Source organism: Bombina bombina, chromosome 3 (genome assembly GCF_027579735.1).
Source record: "Bombina bombina isolate aBomBom1 chromosome 3, aBomBom1.pri, whole genome shotgun sequence".
NCBI classification, from domain to species: Eukaryota; Metazoa; Chordata; class Amphibia; order Anura; family Bombinatoridae; genus Bombina; species Bombina bombina.
Window position 1 is genome coordinate 1,634,362 of NC_069501.1, and position 20,001 is coordinate 1,654,362.

The 20,001-nt window shown below is 41.5% G+C and overlaps 3 non-coding genes across 3 annotated transcripts; all 3 read right to left on the bottom strand.

Moving 5' to 3' along the window:
* Positions 1–666: 666 nt before the first annotated feature.
* LOC128654915 (U2 spliceosomal RNA) lies at positions 667–857 on the bottom strand. The gene has a single exon (XR_008401555.1). It is a non-coding gene; the product is annotated as a U2 spliceosomal RNA (small nuclear RNA).
* Positions 858–1,947: 1,090 nt separating this feature from the next.
* Positions 1,948–2,135, bottom strand: LOC128654961 (U2 spliceosomal RNA). The gene has a single exon (XR_008401590.1). It is a non-coding gene; the product is annotated as a U2 spliceosomal RNA (small nuclear RNA).
* Positions 2,136–5,834: 3,699 nt separating this feature from the next.
* Positions 5,835–6,018, bottom strand: LOC128655041 (U2 spliceosomal RNA). The gene has a single exon (XR_008401631.1). It is a non-coding gene; the product is annotated as a U2 spliceosomal RNA (small nuclear RNA).
* Positions 6,019–20,001: the final 13,983 nt, after the last annotated feature.

Genomic DNA, 20,001 nt, shown 5'->3' on the forward strand with positions numbered 1-20,001 from the left:
CCGCCATCGTCGGAGCTGAACTCTGGAGACAGGCAGGCAGAAAGGCGTCAAAGCCACCCGGCTGCTCAGGCTGATTGCACCTACCTAGCTGCTAGTGGATCTTGTGGGCCTAGCTGCCCGCCTACCTACCTACCTAGCTAGCTAGCTAGCTAGCAGGCTCCACTGATTTTAGAAAAACTTCCATGAGCAGGCACCAGGTGGAGAAAGAAGCACACGGACAACATTGACAGCTCCAAAGACTTTTATTGTCTGCCAAGAAGGAGAGATAGATAGATAGATAGATAGATAGATGAAAGAAAGAAAGAAAGACTTTGTAAACACATAGATAAATCAAGAAATGGACACATCAAAATACATACTACATGATGAAACACATAAATAAATAAATAAATAGATAAATGAATTCACACAGCAAATAGATTTCTGAAGAAAGCCTCGTCACATGGAAAAGGAACAACAAAGGCTAACAAACACGTCGCCTCGCCTGGTAAATACCGTTTCCTAGGCTTTTTTGGCCCATCACACAAGGGGTTAACAAGACTCCGAAAAGAAAGCACGCAGGAAACAGCTCGTTGCTGAGGCTTTCTTCCAAAAATCTGCTGCTGCAGCTCTTTTCGACTTTTGGTTGTTGGGATGATGATTCTGTTTTTGTCACACAGCAAAAGAGAGGGGTGCACTGGTCCTGGAGGTACTGCAATACCAGGTCAATGCGTGGAGTGGACAGAGCAAGCTCTTCTTCCATCTCCCTGTTTCAAAAATCCATTTAATATATGGCACCCAGATAGGGCGCGTATCAGATATTAAACTGATAAGAACAGATACTACACTTGATCTTAGCCAAAAGGCCGAGAAGCGATAACGCAACGCTCTTGTCTGGGACGCCGCACGCTCAGCGCACTCCCTCTGCCTCGGGGAGACAGAGCAGCACTCCAATGCTGACCACTAATCACACCATTGGAAATACAAAAGCAGAAACAACAACAATACATGGCAGGCTGCTAGGCCAGGCAAAAAACACAACTACTGGCCAGGGATAACAAAAAATAATCTGCTTTGTGAGAAAAAGCAGCAGCGGCGACCAGGAACCTGCTTCTGCCTCCTGACTACTGGACAGAGAGCTGCTCTCCAATTTGCATGGCTCCGCCTCCTCCACCCTCCCCCGAAAACGGCCCCCCTCCTTCCCCCCGCCATCATCGGAGCTGCACTCCGGAGACAGACAGAAAGGCGTGAAAGCCACCGGGCTGGCTGATCAGGCTGATTGCACTTAGTAGCTGCTGCTGCTGCTGCTGCTGCTCCTACTGGATCTTGTGGGCCTAGCTGCCTGTCTGTCTGCCTGCCTAGCTCGATAGCTAGCTGGCAGGCTCAACTCTTTTTTTTAAAATTCCCTGTCCAGGCACCAGGGGGGAGAAAGAAGCACACAGACAACATTGACAGCTCAAAAGACTTTTATTGTCTGCCAAGAAGGAGTGATAGATAGATAGATAGATAGATAGAAAGAAAGAAAGCAAGCAATAAAGAAAGAAAGAAAGAAAATAGTTATTAAACACATCAATGAATCATGCAATGGACACATCGAAATACATACAAAATGAGGAAACACATAAATAAACAAATAAATAAATAAATCAATAAATGATTTTACACAGCAATACAGAGATTTGGGAAGAAATGCTCATCAAATGAAGAATGAACAAAAAAGGATAGCAAACACGTCGCCTCGCCAGGTTACAGCCGTTTCCTAGGCTTTTTTGGGCCAGCACACAAGGGGTTAGCAAGAGTCCAAAAGACAGCTGCGCGCACACACAGGATGGCAAAAAAGACAGCGGGCAGGCAGGAAAGATGCTTGTGGCTGAGGCCTCCGTCCAAAATTCTGCTGCGGCAGCTCATTTAGGCTTGTCGGCTTTGGGTTAGTTTGGGTTGATTCTGTTTTTGTCACAAAGCAAAAGAGAGGGGTGCACCGGTCCTGGAGGTACTGCAATACCAGGTCAATGCGTGGAGTGGACAGAGCAAGCTCTTCTTCCATCTCCCTGTTTCAAAAATCCATTTAATATATGGCACCCAGATAGGGCGTGTATCAGATATTAAACTGATAAGAACAGATTTTTTTTTTGTATTCTTTATTAAACATAAATTATATAAATTACAGTCATGACAGCGTTGATACAACAATGTACTGTGACGCAGCACAGTTAAATGACAGCGGCGCAGTACAGATTCTATACATACATTTCATTACATCGTTACCAATCTTTCAACTTTTTTCATACACATCACTATTCACATATAAATCATTATGTTTGCATGTTAGAAAAACGTCTGTGATGGAGGGGCAGTGGTGGGCTGGGGTGGATGGGCCAAGAAGAGGTCAGTGGGGATAAGATTAGGGCTGTGATGGGGTTAGGGCTGAAGTATGACAAGGCAGGAGGGTGTTTAGTCCTCGTCAGGGCCAGCGATGATGGCATAGTCTCTGAGCAGGCTGTGAATAAGCCTGCGGCAGTCCTGAGTTGTTTTCCTCTCATTCTTCAGGATCAGATGATTTCTGGCAAACCATAGAAAGTCTTTGACACAGCACATAAGGCGCCATGCATTGTATATAGCGTCCATAGGCCTAGATTTAGAGTTCGGCGGTAAAAGGGCTGTTAACGCTCCGCGGGTTTTTTTCTGGCCGCACCATAAATTTAACTCTGGTATCGAGAGTTCAAACAAATGCTGCGTTAGGCTCCAAAAAAGGAGCGTAGAGCATTTTTACCGCAAATGCAACTCTCGATACCAGAGTTGCTTACGGACGCGGCCGGCATCAAAAACGTGCTCGTGCACGATTCTCCCATAGGAAACAATGGGGCTGTTTGAGCTGAAAAAAAACCTAACACCTGCAAAAAAGCAGCGTTCAGCTCCTAACGCAGCCCCATTGTTTCCTATGGGGAAACACCTCCTAAGTCTGCACCTAACACCCTAACATGTACCCCGAGTCTAAACACCCCTAACCTTACACTTATTAACTCCTAATCTGCCGCCCCCGCTATCGCTGACCCCTGCATTACACTTTTAACCCCTAATCTGCCGCTCCGTAAACCGCCGCCACCTACGTTATCCCTATGTACCCCTAATCTGCTGCCCTAACATCGCCGACCCCTATGTTATATTTATTAACCCCTAATCTGCCCCCCACAACGTCGCCGACACCTGCCTACACTTATTAACCCCTAATCTGCCGAGCGGACCTGAGCGCTACTATAATAAAGTTATTAACCCCTAATCCGCCTCACTAACCCTATCATAAATAGTATTAACCCCTAATCTGCCCTCCCTAACATCGCCGACACCTACCTTCAATTATTAACCCCTAATCTGCCGACCGGAGCTCACCGCTATTCTAATAAATGTATTAACCCCTAAAGCTAAGTCTAACCCTAACACTAACACCCCCCTAAGTTAAATATAATTTTTATCTAACGAAATAAATTAACTCTTATTAAATAAATGATTCCTATTTAAAGCTAAATACTTACCTGTAAAATAAATCCTAATATAGCTACAATATAAATTATAATTATATTATAGCTATTTTAGGATTAATATTTATTTTACAGGCAACTTTGTAATTATTTTAACCAGGTACAATAGCTATTAAATAGTTAAGAACTATTTAATAGTTACCTAGTTAAAATAATAACAAATTTACCTGTAAAATAAATCCTAACCTAAGATATAATTAAACCTAACACTACCCTATCAATAAAATAATTAAATAAACTACCTACAATTACCTACAATTAACCTAACACTACACTATCAATAAATTAATTAAACACAATTGCTACAAATAAATAAAATTAAATAAACTATCTAAAGTACAAAAAATAAAAAAGAAATAAGTTACAGAAAATAATAAAATATTTACAAACATAAGAAAAATATTACAACAATTTTAAACTAATTACACCTACTCTAAGCCCCCTAATAAAATAACAAAGCCCCCCAAAATAAAAAATTCCCTACCCTATTCTAAAATACAAATATTACAAGCTCTTTTACCTTACCAGCCCTGAACAGGGCCCTTTGCGGGGCATGCCCCAAGAATTTCAGCTCTTTTGCCTGTAAAAAAAAACATACAATACCCCCCCCCCAACATTACAACCCACCACCCACATACCCCTAATCTAACCCAAACCCCCCTTAAATAAACCTAACACTACCCCCCTGATGATCTTCCTACCTTGTCTTCACCATGCCAGGTTCACCGATCCGTCCTGGCTCCAAGATCTTCATCCAACCCAAGCGGGGGCTAGACATCCACTGAAGAAGTCCAGAAGAGGGTCCAAAGTCTTCCTCCTATCCGGCAAGAAGAGGACATCCGGACCCGCAAACATCTTCTCCAAGCGGTATCTTCTATCTTCTTCCATCCGATGACGACCGGCTCCATCTTGAAGACCTCCAGCGCGGATCCATCCTCTTCTTCCGACGACTAGACGACGAATGACGGTTCCTTTAAGGGACGTCATCCAAGATGGCGTCCCTCGAATTCCGATTGGCTGATAGGATTCTATCAGCCAATCGGAATTAAGGTAGGAATTTTCTGATTGGCTGATGGAATCAGCCAATCAGAATATAGTTCAATCCGATTGGCTGATCCAATCAGCCAATCAGATTGAGCTCGCATTCTATTGGCTGATCGACGTTGTGGGGGGCAGATTAGGGGTTAATAAATATAACATAGGGGTCGGCGATGTTAGGGGTAGCAGATTAGGGGTACATAGGGATAACGTAGGTGGCGGCGGTTTACGGAGCGGCAGATTAGGGGTTAAAAGTGTAATGCAGGGGTCAGCGATAGCGGGGGCGGCAGATTAGGAGTTAATAATTTGCGGTCGGAAGATTAGGGGTTAATTATTTTAAGTAGCTTGCGGCGACGTTGTGGGGGGCAAGTTAGGGGTTAATAGATATAATACAGGGGTCGGCGGTGTTAGGGGCAGCAGATTAGGGGTACATAAGTATAACGTAGGTGGCGGTCGGCAGATTAGGGGTTAAAAATTTTAATCGAGTGGCGGCGATGTGGGGGGACCTCGGTTTAGGGGTACATAGGTAGTTTATGGGTGTTAGTGTACTTTAGGGTACAGTAGTTAAGAGCTTTATAAACCGGCGTTAGCCAGAAAGCTCTTAACTCCTGCTATTTTCAGGCGGCTGGAATCTTGTCGTTAGAGCTCTAACGCTCACTGCAGAAACGACTCTAAATACCGGCGTTAGGAAGATCCCATTGAAAAGATAGGCTACGCAAATGGCGTAGGGGGATCTGCGGTATGGAAAAGTCGCGGCTGTAAAGTGAGCGTTAGACCCTTTAATCACTGACTCCAAATACCAGCGGGCGCCCAAAACCAGCGTTAGGAGCCTCTAACGCTGGTTTTGACGGCTACCGCCGAACTCTAAATCTAGGCCATAGTGTGTGTGCCTGGGAACAGTCCATATAGAACCGAGTGCATAGACAAATGCCGCCTCGGTACAGAGTCTTTTAGCTCAGTCTCTAGCTCATCCAACAAGGCCTGGGCAAAAGGGCATTCCCAGAATACATGCAGAGCTGTTTCTTCTGTGCCACAACCACGAGGGCAATGGCTGCATCTGCCCAGTCCTCTCAAGTGCATGAAGGATCTGCGGGGTAGCCCCCCTGAATTGCCATCCAGGAGGTGTCTCTGTGCCTGTTGGTGAGTCCTTTTGAAACTACATTCCTCCAGACGGTCTCGGCTGTCTGAGAGGGCAGTCCTGGAATGTTCTTGAGTAAGTCCTTACTCCTTATACCTTTGTAAATCACCTTGGGGGTCCATAGATCAGGCTTGACTCCCTACAGATGGTGCTCCCGGTCCTGGAGGTACTGCAATACCAGGTCAATGCGTGGAGTGGACAGAGCAAGCTCTTCTTCCATCTCCCTGTTCCAAAAATCCATTTAATATATGGCACCCAGATAGGGGACGTATCAGATATTAAACTGATAAGAACAGATTTTTTTTTTATCTTTTATTAGAAAAATATATCATAAAATATTTACAGAAATAAAAATCTAAATATTTTATAAGCAAAACAAAATAAACAATCATCATGTAATTAACACATCAAAAATAAAGCAACAGAAAATAAACAATCATCATGTCATTACATAACATCAGTAACTAACATAAATACTATACAATCATCATGTAATTGACGTCATTACATTACAAAAATAACATAAAATATACCCATCATGCAATTCATAACTCATCATCTTATCATAATAAATAAAATAAATTATACTTTATTACTAAAACAAACAAAAATCTTTATTTAAAAAAAAAACACACATCACTAAAATAACCCTCAAAAAAACTATATCTCTCCATCAGCATCACCTATCGAAATGAAACCCCAACAATCTCCTAAACATGTCCCTCGTGCTGTCCCTCCTGCTATTCATTCATTCCAATCCAAAACAGATCTGCAAAAAAGAAAATTACATAATTAATCATCAATTTAAAACTTTACAAAACAAAACAATCAAAAATAAAACACATCAGAGCCTTTAACTTTCCCTCCAAACTTTCCCTAGATCTGTCCCTCATGCTAAACCCTAACACCAAACCGACTAAACCTAACACACCCCTTACAATGTCCCTCAGCACTCTCCCTTACACTATCAAAACCCATCCAAATAAAAATTAATCATAAGAAACGTAAAAAACTATATACACCACTTTTTGCATTTCTTTGTCTTCCAGACACCTTCAGAGTCTATCTTGCCATGTTTTCTCCTGTCAAAACAAAAAATACATAAATAACCTTCCACGGATCAAACCTAAACAATCTCTCACCTCCATGTTATGCTTCTTAAACACCTATACATTCCTAGCATCCCACAAGACTCCTTCACACAATGCATATATAACTATAACACTACAACCCTAAATTCCTCCGACAAAATAACATTCGCAACCACCTTACTCACAATATCCTTATAAAGACTCTTTAACCACCCCAACATCTTACATGGAAAACCCAAACGTTCTAAAACACAAAACATAAATTCATGCATCACTCTATCATACGCGTTTTCAAAATCAATTGCTGCCACCGCCACATCCTTACAATACCACAACACTACAACATCACTCCCAGGCATTTTCCCTTTTTTCATCCCTTTCACAACAGCCTCAATCTCACCATTACTCACATCTTTCTCCAATTCTACACAATCTCTATTCTCTACTTTCACACCCACAGAATCCATTAAATCCTTTTCTACACTTTCATTCCTAGGCTTCAACTTATATAACTCACGATAAAAGTTACACACCACCTCCAAAACACAATCTTTACCTTTCACCTCAATTCCTTCCTTATCCAATACACCTTACCAGCAAACACTCTCTTAACCCCTTCACGACCAAGGACATGCCAGGAACGCCCTACAAAAAAATACCCTTTGTGACCAAGGACGTTCCTGGTACGTCCTCTCGGGTTTCAAGAGGTGGAAGCGATCCTGATCACTTTCAGCCGCTTTTATGGTATTGCAGTAATTCCTCAAAATTGAGGCATCCTGCAATACCATTTGTTTACACACTGATGCAGAGAGAGCCACTCTGTGCCCCTCTCTGCACCGGTAGCGATCGTGGCGATCGTTGGTGAGTGGGAGCCTTAGCAGGGAGGTGCGTGGTTGGCCCATCGCTATCTGGCATCCGGTTCCTATATGTGCAATGTGCATGACAGGTGCTGGGAGCGTGTAGGACGTCTGTGGGGGCACGCGCGCAGTGATCACTGCCACCAATGTATTTAAATGGGAAGGAGGGAGGGGGAAAAAATAAAGATCAAAGGATCTGGGAGGGGGAGAGAGGTATTTAGCTACACTAAAAAAACTTTTGGGGGGGGCAAACTGGGTACTGGCAGACAGCTGCCAGTACCCAAGATGGTGGCAAATAGGTAGCGGGGGGAGGGTTAGAGAGCTGTTTGTGGGGGATCAGGGAGGTTGGGGACTAAGGGGGGAGTGCCCATCACTGCTGAATAGATATTTAAGAAATTAAAAAAAGCCTTTTATTTTAGTACTGACAGACTTTCTGCCAGTACTTAAGATGGTGGGGACAATTGTGAGGTGGGGGAGGGAAGATAGCTGTTTGGGTGGGATCAGGGGTGGGATGTGTCAGGTGGGAGGCTGATCTCTACACTAAAGCTAAAATTAACCCTACAAGCTCCCTACAAGCTACCTAATTAACCCCTTCACTACTGGGCATAATACAAGTGTGGTGCGCAGCGGCATTTTGTGGCCTTCTTATTATCAAAAGACAATGCCAAAGCCATACAGTATATGTCTGCTATATCTGAACAAAGGGGATCCCAGAGAAGCATTTACAACCATTTGTGCCATAATTGCACAAGCTATTTGTAAATAATTTCAGTGAGAAACCTAAAGTTTGTGAAAAAGTGAATGATTTTTTTAATTTGATCGCATTTGGCGGTAAAATGTTGGCATGAAATATACCAAAATGGCCTATATCAATACTTTAGGTTGTCTACTACACTACACTAAAGCTAAAATTAATCCTACGGGGGGCGGAGTTTGCCTACAGCCATGATGGAGGTTTTTCCCTGAGGCTCCGTGATTCAGGTCGGGGAGATGAGCTGTCACCCTTTTAATTTTATATCCAGAGGGCTGTAAAGTGGATGTTCAGCACTATGAACATGCGGATCGGAGGAGGATCGCCTTTTTAAGCACCAGACTTACGGCTAAGGCTTAATCTAGAGGGTGCAGGAGACCCATCACGGCCGCCATCTTCCTATTGCACCCGGGAAGAATCAGCAGCGCAGCGCAACCTTACCCAGCCACAAATCGCCAGTACACCTAAACGGTCACAAGATCAGGAGGAGACATCTGCCTACATATCGTGAGTATGTGACTCGTGGTCGCACTCTGCTCCTTATTCTCAATACACTTGGGATTACTGGGTACGTGTCGCATACGTTGCGCGCCATTAGCGGGTGCACAATCTAAGGGCACTTATATATATCACAACACCAGATTTATTAAGGCCATGAATGGAGATACTACAGTGGTGTGTAACAGAAGCTTCATTTATAAATTCCCACAATAAACTGCAGACTGCAAGACTGGCAACTGCTATAGGAGCTCTAATTTATATAAATGACTCCCTACTGATCCCTCAGGGCACTGTATTGGGGTTATTTGAGAGAACTTTACACCATATATGAACCAAAGCACACTTCTTGATCCCAAGGAAGCACTGAAGTATTGAAACTTTAAGGGGAACCTAAACCACCATTATTCCCTTTTTGTTTTTCCTTTTTTCTCTCTTCTACCAGATTTGTTTTTATTCAGCAATTTTCCATTTCTAATACAAGTCTGCCATCTTGTGGATATATGTGTTATTGCAACCAGGTGAATTAAGCAAATATTAAGTGTTCAGAATAGAAGGTGAAAGAAATTACTGGATATTATTATTAACCCTCCTATTATTATTAACGGGTAACCCCTTACAGAAAACGCCCACAAAAGTGGTAGAATGGCCTCAAAGAGACTAAATAAGCTAGAGAAATTGGGAAAAAACACTCCAGTTACATCTTACTTCAAGCAAACCCAGGGAGATAATCCTGTAGAGCATACTACAGAAGTAATGGCAATGGATGAAGCTACACCGACAGTGCCTAACTCTGTAGATGATAATACTCCCTTAACCAGAGCTGATTTACACCTGCTTGTCTCCAAACAGGACATCACCAATAGCTTTGACAAGTTATGTGCTAAAATAGATGCCATGCATACCTCTATGAATGAAAGCCTAAATTACATCAAAAAAGATATATCTGATTTAGGCACAAGAGTAGAAACCCTGCAAGATAACAATGACAACATTGTAGAAGATGTAGAGATGGCGGTCCAGCAGGTCTCACAGCAACATCAAATAGTTAATGAACTGCTAGATAAGATAGAAGACATGGAGAATAGGAGTAGGAGATGTAATATTCATCTCAAAGGCATTCCAGAGTCAGTAAAGTCTGAAGATCTCCTATCCTATCTTCACCAGCTATTTTGTGCGATAACAGGAGTGGACACGTCCACAGAAATCTAAATTGAAAGGGCGCACAGAGCTCTGAAACCTAAACCTAGAGCTGACCTTCCGCCGAGGGATGTTATTGTAGCATTTCTGAGATTCCCTGAAAAAGATAAGATCCTTAAAGATGCAGCTAAACAACCAACCTTTAAATTGTGAGGGAATGTGGTTCACTTTTTTCAAGACCTAAGCACCAGAACTTTACAAAGAAGGGGGTCCCTGAGACCCCTTACTACTCTTTTAAGGAAAAATCAAATTCAATACAGGTGGGGTACACATTTGCTCTACATATAACTAAGGACAATAAATTATTGACAATTAGAGATGCAGACGGGATTCCAGACATTTGCACAGCCTTAGACCTGGAAACACCATCACTACCGGGTCCCTCATCACCAATGGAGACACCCAAACCACAAAGGGTACCTCTGAAATCACAGAAATCACAGTGGGCTAAGATCCCTAAGAAGAAATCCAAGAATACTTGAACAGCTCAGCCTTAATCTTCAAGTTGACTTTTTCTTTCCCCCCCATAGCTGGGCATGGCCGTCGAGGTGTGAGGATTAACACCTAGAGCCTTTAAACCTAAGACTGAGTATATCTACTGTCAATTATAACAGTTATTTTTCTAGGAAATGGTTATTCTCTCCGTTAGTTTAATAGAATATATAGTAATTAATAGTTGATTCATATAATTGTTATTTGTTCTTTCAATGATTCCTGAGCAGATAGGCTTGGACATATGGCAGTTAGAATGATGACCCTCTCCTTCAATAACTTTTTTTTAGCACTGAGCACTGAGGATAGGTGGCGTCTCCCCAGACCCTGAAAGTCCCTCTAGATTCACATATGCCATGTCAGGAAAATAATCTTTTGTTCTTTATTTCAGGTTTAAAGTTATGGGTAACCTGTATTATTTTTTTTTTTAACTTTTTTTCCTTTCCCTTCCTTCTCTGTAAGACTATCTCCTCCCCTACTTCTCTACTTCCTTCCTTACCCTCATCTCCGAACAGACCACAAATGCACCTGTCACATGGGAGTTGGACAGAAATTCTTACAGGAGCCCTAGAGACAACAAGGCAAGATGGGCCCTATACAAGGTATCAGGTAATCAGGGCTGTGCTAACACATGGGGAATCCAGGGTACACACTAAATGCTTAGATGGCTTGTTCTAACATTACTCTCATCTCACATAATGTGAGAGGCCTTAATTCTGATATGAAAAGAAGGAAGGCAATGTCACAATACAAACTCCTAGGGGCTAACGTGATATTTTTACAAGAGACTTACCTGATGTCCTCACAGGTGCCTAAGTATTGGGAAAGACAGTTTCCTCTACACTATCACTCGACTGTTAATCAGAAAAAAAGAGGGATATCTATCCTCTTACATTCCTCCCTAAATTTCCACCATACCGACTCTATCATTGATAAGGAGGGTAGATACCTTATCATCAAAGGCACTATTAATGAAGTAGAATTAGTTTTCTGTAATGTATACGCTCCAAATGAGCACCAGGAGCAGTTCTTTACTAATTTATCATACCTCCTCACTAGTTGGAACACAGCCAGGATTTTCCTGGCTGGGGACTTTAATGTCTCCCTATATCCACAGAACAAATTGCTGAACATTCACCTCACTGAGGCACAACATAGAAATAACAGAAAGGTTAACTCAATTCTAAAGATTATGGAGGGACACAACTTATTGGACTCCTGGAAGGCTTTATATGGCATAACATCAGACCACACATTTTTTTCTACAGCACATCGCAGATATTTTAGACTAGATTACATCTTTCTGAGCCAAATTTTGGTAGCAAACATTGTGTCTTCCTCTATTCATCCATGTTTGTGGTCTGATCACTCCTTGGTCTTAATAAAGATGAAAGGGCTCCTCCCACCTAATAATACGAGGAGTTGGACGTTTGACCCTACAATATTGAAAAACCCAACTAATAAGGAGACGATACTTAAACACATGGTGGAATATTGGAACCTCAACACAAATACAGTAGACAACCCTATACAGGTGTGGGCGGCACACAAGTCAGTCATGAGAGGGTTATTAATCCAAACTAAATCACATACTAAATGCAAAGCAAAATTACTTTTTAACTCTCTTCAGTTGGAAATAGCAAACTTGGAAAAACGCCATAAAATTACTGGTTCCACTAGTTTATATAGAACACTACAGGACAAGCGACAAATTCTGGACAATCTACTCAATGACCAATCGATCAGAGCAGGGCTAAGACTTCAATCTAAATATTTCATATACGCAAACAAGCTGGACAAATTTATGGCACATAAAATTAGAAACGGAACTAGAGACATGTCTATCCCTACCCTCTATAATACAAAGGGGGATCTGCCCTCAAACCCTAAAGACATTGTTAATACATTTGCAACTTATTATGGATCTTTATATGACGGACAGAAAGTGAATAGAACAATACAAATGCAGAACTCCTTGGATACATTTCTAGAGGAGGCTGATTTACCCAAGATTAGCCAACAAGAGCTAGACTCACTAAATGCTGACATTACGGAAAGGGAGGTAATAGGGGTCCCCAGAGATTTAAAACCAGGTAAAGTGGCGGGCCCTGACGGCTTCCCGGGTGACTACTACAAACTATTTAAACCAACTCTCACTACACATCTAGTCCAATTCTGCAATTCCATCCTGCGGGGTCAAAATATTCCACCTGAACTTTTAGACGCAAAAATTATAGTCCTCCCCAAACCAGGCAAAGATAGGACGTTATGTCAAAATTATAGACCAATATCTTTAATAAATCAGGACCTAAAAATATTTGCAAAAATTCTAGCTAACCGCCTTAAGCATTTACTCCCCAAATTGATGCATCCGGATCAAGTTGGTTTCATTCAAAATAGAGAAGCTCTAGACAACATCAGGAGAATAGTGACCCTGCTGGATTATCTACATGAGACGAAATTGCCTTCTCTGCTCCTTTCTCTGGACGCGGAGAATGCGTTTGACAGAGTCGACTGGACGTACATGCAGACAGTTTTAAATAGGATAGGTATTACTGGGGAGTTCATGGGCGCAATTCAAAACATATATTCCACCCCTTCAGCAAATGTTAGAGCCATGGGTTACCAGTCTGAAAGATTTGCCGTTCTTAATGGTACCCATCAGGGATGCCCATTGTCCCCTTTGCTGTTTGCAATATGCATAGAACCACTGGCCCAACATATTAGAAAATCCCCAGATATTGCAGGAATTAAAATAAAGCAGAGGGAATACAAGCTTAAACTTTTCGCGGATGATATCCTCCTTTCCCTGTCAAAACCGCTAATAACACTGCCGAACCTTTACCACACTCTTTACTCATTTTCATTAATATCAGGATATAAAGTTAATCTAGAGAAATGTGAAGCGTTACCTATTGAGCTACCAGATCACACTAAAAAGTTGATAGAGATCCATTTTGAATTCAAATGGGCTAGACACCATCTTAGATACTTAGGGATAAATCTCACAAAACACTCAACAGAATTATATCGTGCCAACTACCCACCCATTTACAAATCTATAAAACAAGACTTAAATAATTGGAGTAAACTTAGATTCTCTTGGTTAGGTAGACTTTCGGCAGTCAAAATGATGGTGTTACCAAGGATCTTATACCTGTTCCGCACCTTACTGATAGCAATACCAACCCCAGACCTAGACGACCTCCAAAAACGTATAAATAGTTTTATAAGGGGAAACAAAAAAGCTAGAATTCCCTCAGCAATCCTCAATAGGAATAGAAGATTGGGTGGGGTGGGGGCACCAAACTTCAAACATTACTACCAAGCAGCTAGACTGGCACAGACTGCCCTTCTCAACGACCCTGACGAGGACATTATATGGACGCAACTTGAATCGGATATTGCTGGGTTTGTACCACGCAAACTGATTCTTTGGGACCCAAGGAAGTGCTTTAATAGAAGATTCCACAAATTCCCTGTTATAGAGTTTATGATTAAACAATGGTCCAAGTTGACCACCTCTTTGGCTCTACTTCCCCAAACCTCCATTAAAACCCCACTCACATGCATAGTCAGACCGGAAATTGTCTTGATTCTAAAGAAATGGGAAAATAGAGTTTTCTATAGAATAGCAGACCTATTAGAAAGGGGTAAAGTGATGAGCTACTCCCAGCTACAAGATAGATTACAGCTGATTAAACTAGAATGGTTCTTGTACCTACAGCTCACCTCTATCATTTAACCCCTTTTGCCAACAATTGCTAAGAACCCCTCCTCCATATTAGGGAATATATGTAGTGTCACATCAATACCCAAGAGCACTATTTCAAGGCTTTACCACGCAATCCAATCCACCATAGGAAACTCTAAAACCGCCTTGCATATAAATGGGAAAATGACATTAACAAGGAAATAGAGATTCAGGAATGGCACATAATTCTATATAATGCGGGGAAAGGATTATTGAGTGCAGACATGCTGGAAAATTGCATTAAAACCAACTTTCGTTGGTATCTTACACCACAGATAACCTCTCTACTAGAAATAGATCCAGACTTTGCTATAGAGGTTGCGGAGAGGAAGGTAATTATAAACACATGTGGTGGGACTGTTCCCACTCACACAGAGTCTGGAACCAACTATCCAGATTTCTAAGTTTTCTTTTAGATAGCCCAATTAATTTGTCTATGGAACAAGCCTTACTTCACATTAGACTCATAGAATTTAATAAACATATCAACTTGTTCATTAAGATAACATGCACAGCCACAAGGGTATGTATAGCTTGTCATTGGAGGGAGGGAGCCCCTTCCTGGGAGGAAATCGTACTCAAGATCAAATATTACTACAATATGTCAGCACAGGCAGCATTTATTCTAGACACCCAAGAAACCTTCCAGAAGGTTTGGTATTATTGGGTCTTACATAATATGGCTTAGCACACCAGCCAATGTTTTCAGAGTCCTTTCCCCAGGGTACCCTTCCCTCATGTGCTCTTGGCCCCCCAATGTGACAGGAGAAAAATAGAATAATAGAAAAATAGTAAAATGCAATTACAATAAACAATATGGACGGAGTGATGCGGTCTGGAGATAACTCCTTTTCTGTATTTCGTTTTCCCCTCTTTACTTTACTTTTATGTCTTTTTTTTCCTGCTAGTCTTTTACTATGGTGTTCCTCTTCTTGGTAATATGTTGTTTTGCTGGGTCACAGTGTGATCTATAGTGATTAGCAATACTAAATATTTACACTCAGACCTGTTTTTTATTACATTGATTCCTTTATTGTAATGGTTGATGTATACCGGCTTCCTATGTTGAAGAGGACTCACAATTAGCGGTATTTGTTGATTTTGTACTTTGTAATCTTTCCTACTCTACTTACCTTATAACTTTTGGAATTATGGATTGTTCCATTTTCTTTTTTTTCTGTTACCATGCCTTTACTACAAAATAATAAAAAAATTACTTTATCATAAAATTAATCCTACATGCTCCTTACAAGCTCCCTAATTAACCCCTTTACTGCTAGCCATAATACACGTGTGGTGCACAGCGACATTTAGCGGCCTTCTAATCAGGGCCGGTGCTAGGATTTTTGGCCACACAGGCGAGGATACATGTTGCCCCCCCCCTCCCCGATAACATACCATCCTATTGCTAGTTAAAGGGATATTGAATCCAAGTTTTTTAGAGCATGACATTTTAAGGAACTTTAAAAGTAAATCCTGTTATTATTTTTTCTTCATTCTCCTGGTATCTGTATTTAAACAGCTGGAATGCAAGCTAAGGAGCTGGCCCATTTTTGTTTCAGCACCTGGGTAGCACTTGCTTATTACATACAGTGTGTGTATATATATATATTTATACACACACACACACACACACTGTGTATACACACATACACACACACATATATATATATATACACACAGTGTGTGTGTTTATGTGTATATGTGTATATATATATATACACATATACACACACTGTGTATATATATATATATATATATATATATATACACACACACACACACACACACACACTGTGTGTGTGTGTGTATATATATATATATATATATATATATATATATATATATATATATATATATATATATATATATATATATGTGTGTGTGTGTGTGTGTGTGTGTGTGTGTGTGTGATTTGTAGCACTAGGGAAGTAGAGAAATTTTACATTGAAAAAATTAATGTCCCCACAAAAGAAGGAAAGTTATGGATTACTGTTGTGGGTGAAAATTCTCAGCCACACATATTTACACACACATTTACACATTTACACAAACACACACATTTACACATTTACACAAACACACACATTTACACATTTACACAAACATTTACACATTTACACAAACACACACATTTACACATTTACACAAACACACACATTTACACAAACACACACATTTACACACACATATTTACACACACACACACGCACATATATTTACACAAACACATATTTACACACATACACACACATTTTGACATTTACACACATATTTACACACACATTTACACACACATTTAGACACACACACACACACAAATGCACATTAATAAACACATTTAGATAAGGGCACCTAGGCACTAGGACCATGTTACTTTAGATTGTTATGGTACAATTTACTTTCTGCTGCCAGGCTGCAAGCAATCATGTTCCGATGCCGTAGTTTAAACAGACAGGTCCCTGATTGACGATCTGTGTCTGGACTGAACAGACCTGCTTCAGTGATCACAGACATTGAACTGCAGCTTTAAAATTCCTGTGTCCAGCAGCATGCAGCAACTGCTCTCTGTGTTTCAACTTGAAACACTAAGAGCAGTTACTGCGTGCTGGACTGGACACAGGAGTTTTAAAGCTGGCTGCGTTTTAGTTGTTTTTTGTTTTGTTTGCAGTGTAGCTCAGCTGCTATTCTGTGCTAACAGCGTGCACACAGATCTCCTGACCTGTCCCTGACTAAACTCTGCACAAAATCAGCAGGTTTAGTTCAGGCTTAGCAGTCAGCAGACACTGCCCTGGCTGCAGCGGCCACCCTCAAATGGAGATCATCACATGTGACCGATCTAAGTCAAACCATAGAACGACACAGTCACTCACTGGCATCCTCAGACACAGACACTGACTGCCCACAGACTTCTGCCTACTCCTCTCTCTCGACTCGTCTTCTGCCTGGGCTGGACCTGGTCATCAGGTTCTTCTGTTCTGGTGATGACCTGCGCAGCGCGGGCGGGCAGCGGGCTCCTCAGTCACACCTCCTCACGTGGCTGGCTGCCTGTGTCACGTTCCCTCTCACTCAGTCAGAGAGTGACGTGATGGGACATGTCATCACCAGATTGGACCGGCAGCCAGTCAGTCAGACTAGAGTCAGCCACTCAGTGGCAGGTGCTGCGCAACTTAGGCTCATCACACGGTACCAGCAGTCCTCCCTCCACTGAGCTGAGAGCTACTCACAGACAGTCTGTTATTATGATCAATTATATGTATATGCATTGCCAATGTCATTATTTATGTCGCAACTCACGGCGGGGGTCGGGGTGGGGGTGGGACTCGGATGAATGGATCAAATTAATAGGGTAGAAGCAGTCCGACTGCTCAGCTGAGCGCCCCCCTGCTAATGCGCCCTAAGGCGGGAGCCTATGCTGCCTATTACAAAACGCCGGCCCTGCTTCTAATTACCATAAAGCAATGCCAAAGTCATATATGTCTGCTATTTCTGAACAAAGGGGATCCCAGAGAAGTATTTACAACCATTTGTGCCATAATTGCACAAGCTGTTTGTAAATAATTTCAGTGAGAAACCTAAAGTTTGTGAAAAAGTGAACTTTTTTTTTTTATTTGATCGCATTTAGCAGTGAAATGGTGGCATGAAATATACCAAAATGAGCCTAGATTAATACTTTGGGTTGTCTACTTAACGAAAATATATACATATGAAGGGTTATTTAGGGATTCCTGACAGATATCAGTGTTCCAATGTAACTAGTGCTAATTTTGAGAAAAAAAAATGCTTTGGAAATAGCAAAGTGCTACTTGTATTTATTGCCCTGTAACTTGCAAAAAAAGCAAAGAACATGTAAACATTGGGTATTTCTAAACTCAGGACAAAATTTTGAAACTATTTGGAATGGGTGTTTTTTTGTGGTTGTAGATGTGTAACAAATTTTAGGGGTCTAAGTTAGAAAAAGGGTGTTTTTTTCCATTTTTTCATCATATTTTATATATTTTTTTTATAGTAAATTATAAGCTATGATGAAAATAATGGTATATAATATGTCTGGGTACAGTAGATGAGTAAGAGGAAAATTACAGCTAAACACAAACACAGCAGAAATGCAAAAATAGCCCTGGTCCCAGAAAGTCAACACATGGATAAGTGGTCTGGTCATGAAGGGGTTAAAGAAATACCTAGTACATTTCTCACCTTTCTCCCTTTCATCCATACATGCCTGCATCAAAATCTTTCTACCCTTATCATACAACATCCAATCCCAACCTTTTAAGCTCCTTCAAATATTCCAAACGCTTCTGCCACCTATCATACTCTTCTCTGTCATTCTTCACCTTCTCACAACCTCTCCTAATAAAAAACCTTTTTGACTCTATTTTCACCCATTCACACCAATCCAACAAACACTCAAACTCCATCTTTTTACTACACATCCACCTATACTTTCTCTCATACTGCATCCTTACACCAACATCACTTAATAAACTAATATTTAACTTCCAAACACCACTTCTGTATTTATACACACTACATTTTACACACACATGATCGGTGAAAGGCAACCAAGTTGTTGAATATAATGGGCCATAACTCCAAATGGCTTCTGTAGCGGAGAGGCAGTAGGCTCCGCAATATCTTTTAGTTAGGTAGAGACATCCTCATCTTAAAAATGTTGTCTAAATAATTCAGTCAAAGTTTAAGTCTAAATCAGCTATTTATTTTGCTTCTAGCCACTGCTTAAAACTGGTGCAACAACAACAACTGCTAACAACAACTGTCTAAGACAATACAGTTACTCAAAACTAACAGTTACTCAAAACTGAAGTTAACCCCTCCAGTACTGTTGGATTTGCACCCTGTACCTATAATGGGCACAGGGTGACTTAACATAATGCCTGAATCCATAATCCGTAGGGAGGTTGACAGAGGGGTCTGTCACATGGCCCCCTCCTTGTGGGACACTCCGGCAGACCCGGCTTGACCCTTTGGCGGGTCAACTTGGGGATGACCGGACTAGGAGGTGGTAGGAATGTCAGTTTGCCGGGACAATCCATCTGCATTCCCGTTCTGCTTACCAGGCCGGTAGCTGATGGTGAAGTTATAGGGTTGGAGGGCTAAACTCCATCGCAGCAATCTACCATTGTCTCCTGAGACCCGATTAAGCCAGACTAAGGGATTGTGGTCCGTTATAAGAGAGAATTTCTGTCCGTATAAATAATGTTTCAACTTCTTCAGTGCCCAGACCAGGGCTAAACATTCCTTCTCTACTGCTGCATAACTTACTTCTCGAGGTAACAACTTTCTGCTTATGAATGCGACAGGGTGCTCTCCTCCATCCTCCCCGACTTGGCTCAGCACAGCCCCCAGTCCATACATGGAAGCATCTGTATGAATGAGAAAATGTTTGTTAGGGACTGGGGCAGCCAAGACAGGGGCATTCACAAGAGCCTGCTTCAGTGCCTGAAATGCGGCTTCACAAGCTGGAGACCACAGGACCTGTTTAGGAATGTTCTTTTTAGTCAGGTCAGTCAGGGGCTTGGCGATAGTACTGTAGTCCGGGACAAAACGTCGGTAATAACCGGCCGTCCCCAGGAAGGATAGCACTTGGGTCTTAGTGATAGGTGTGGGCCAGTTAGCCACAGCCTTTACCTTGGCTGGGAAGTC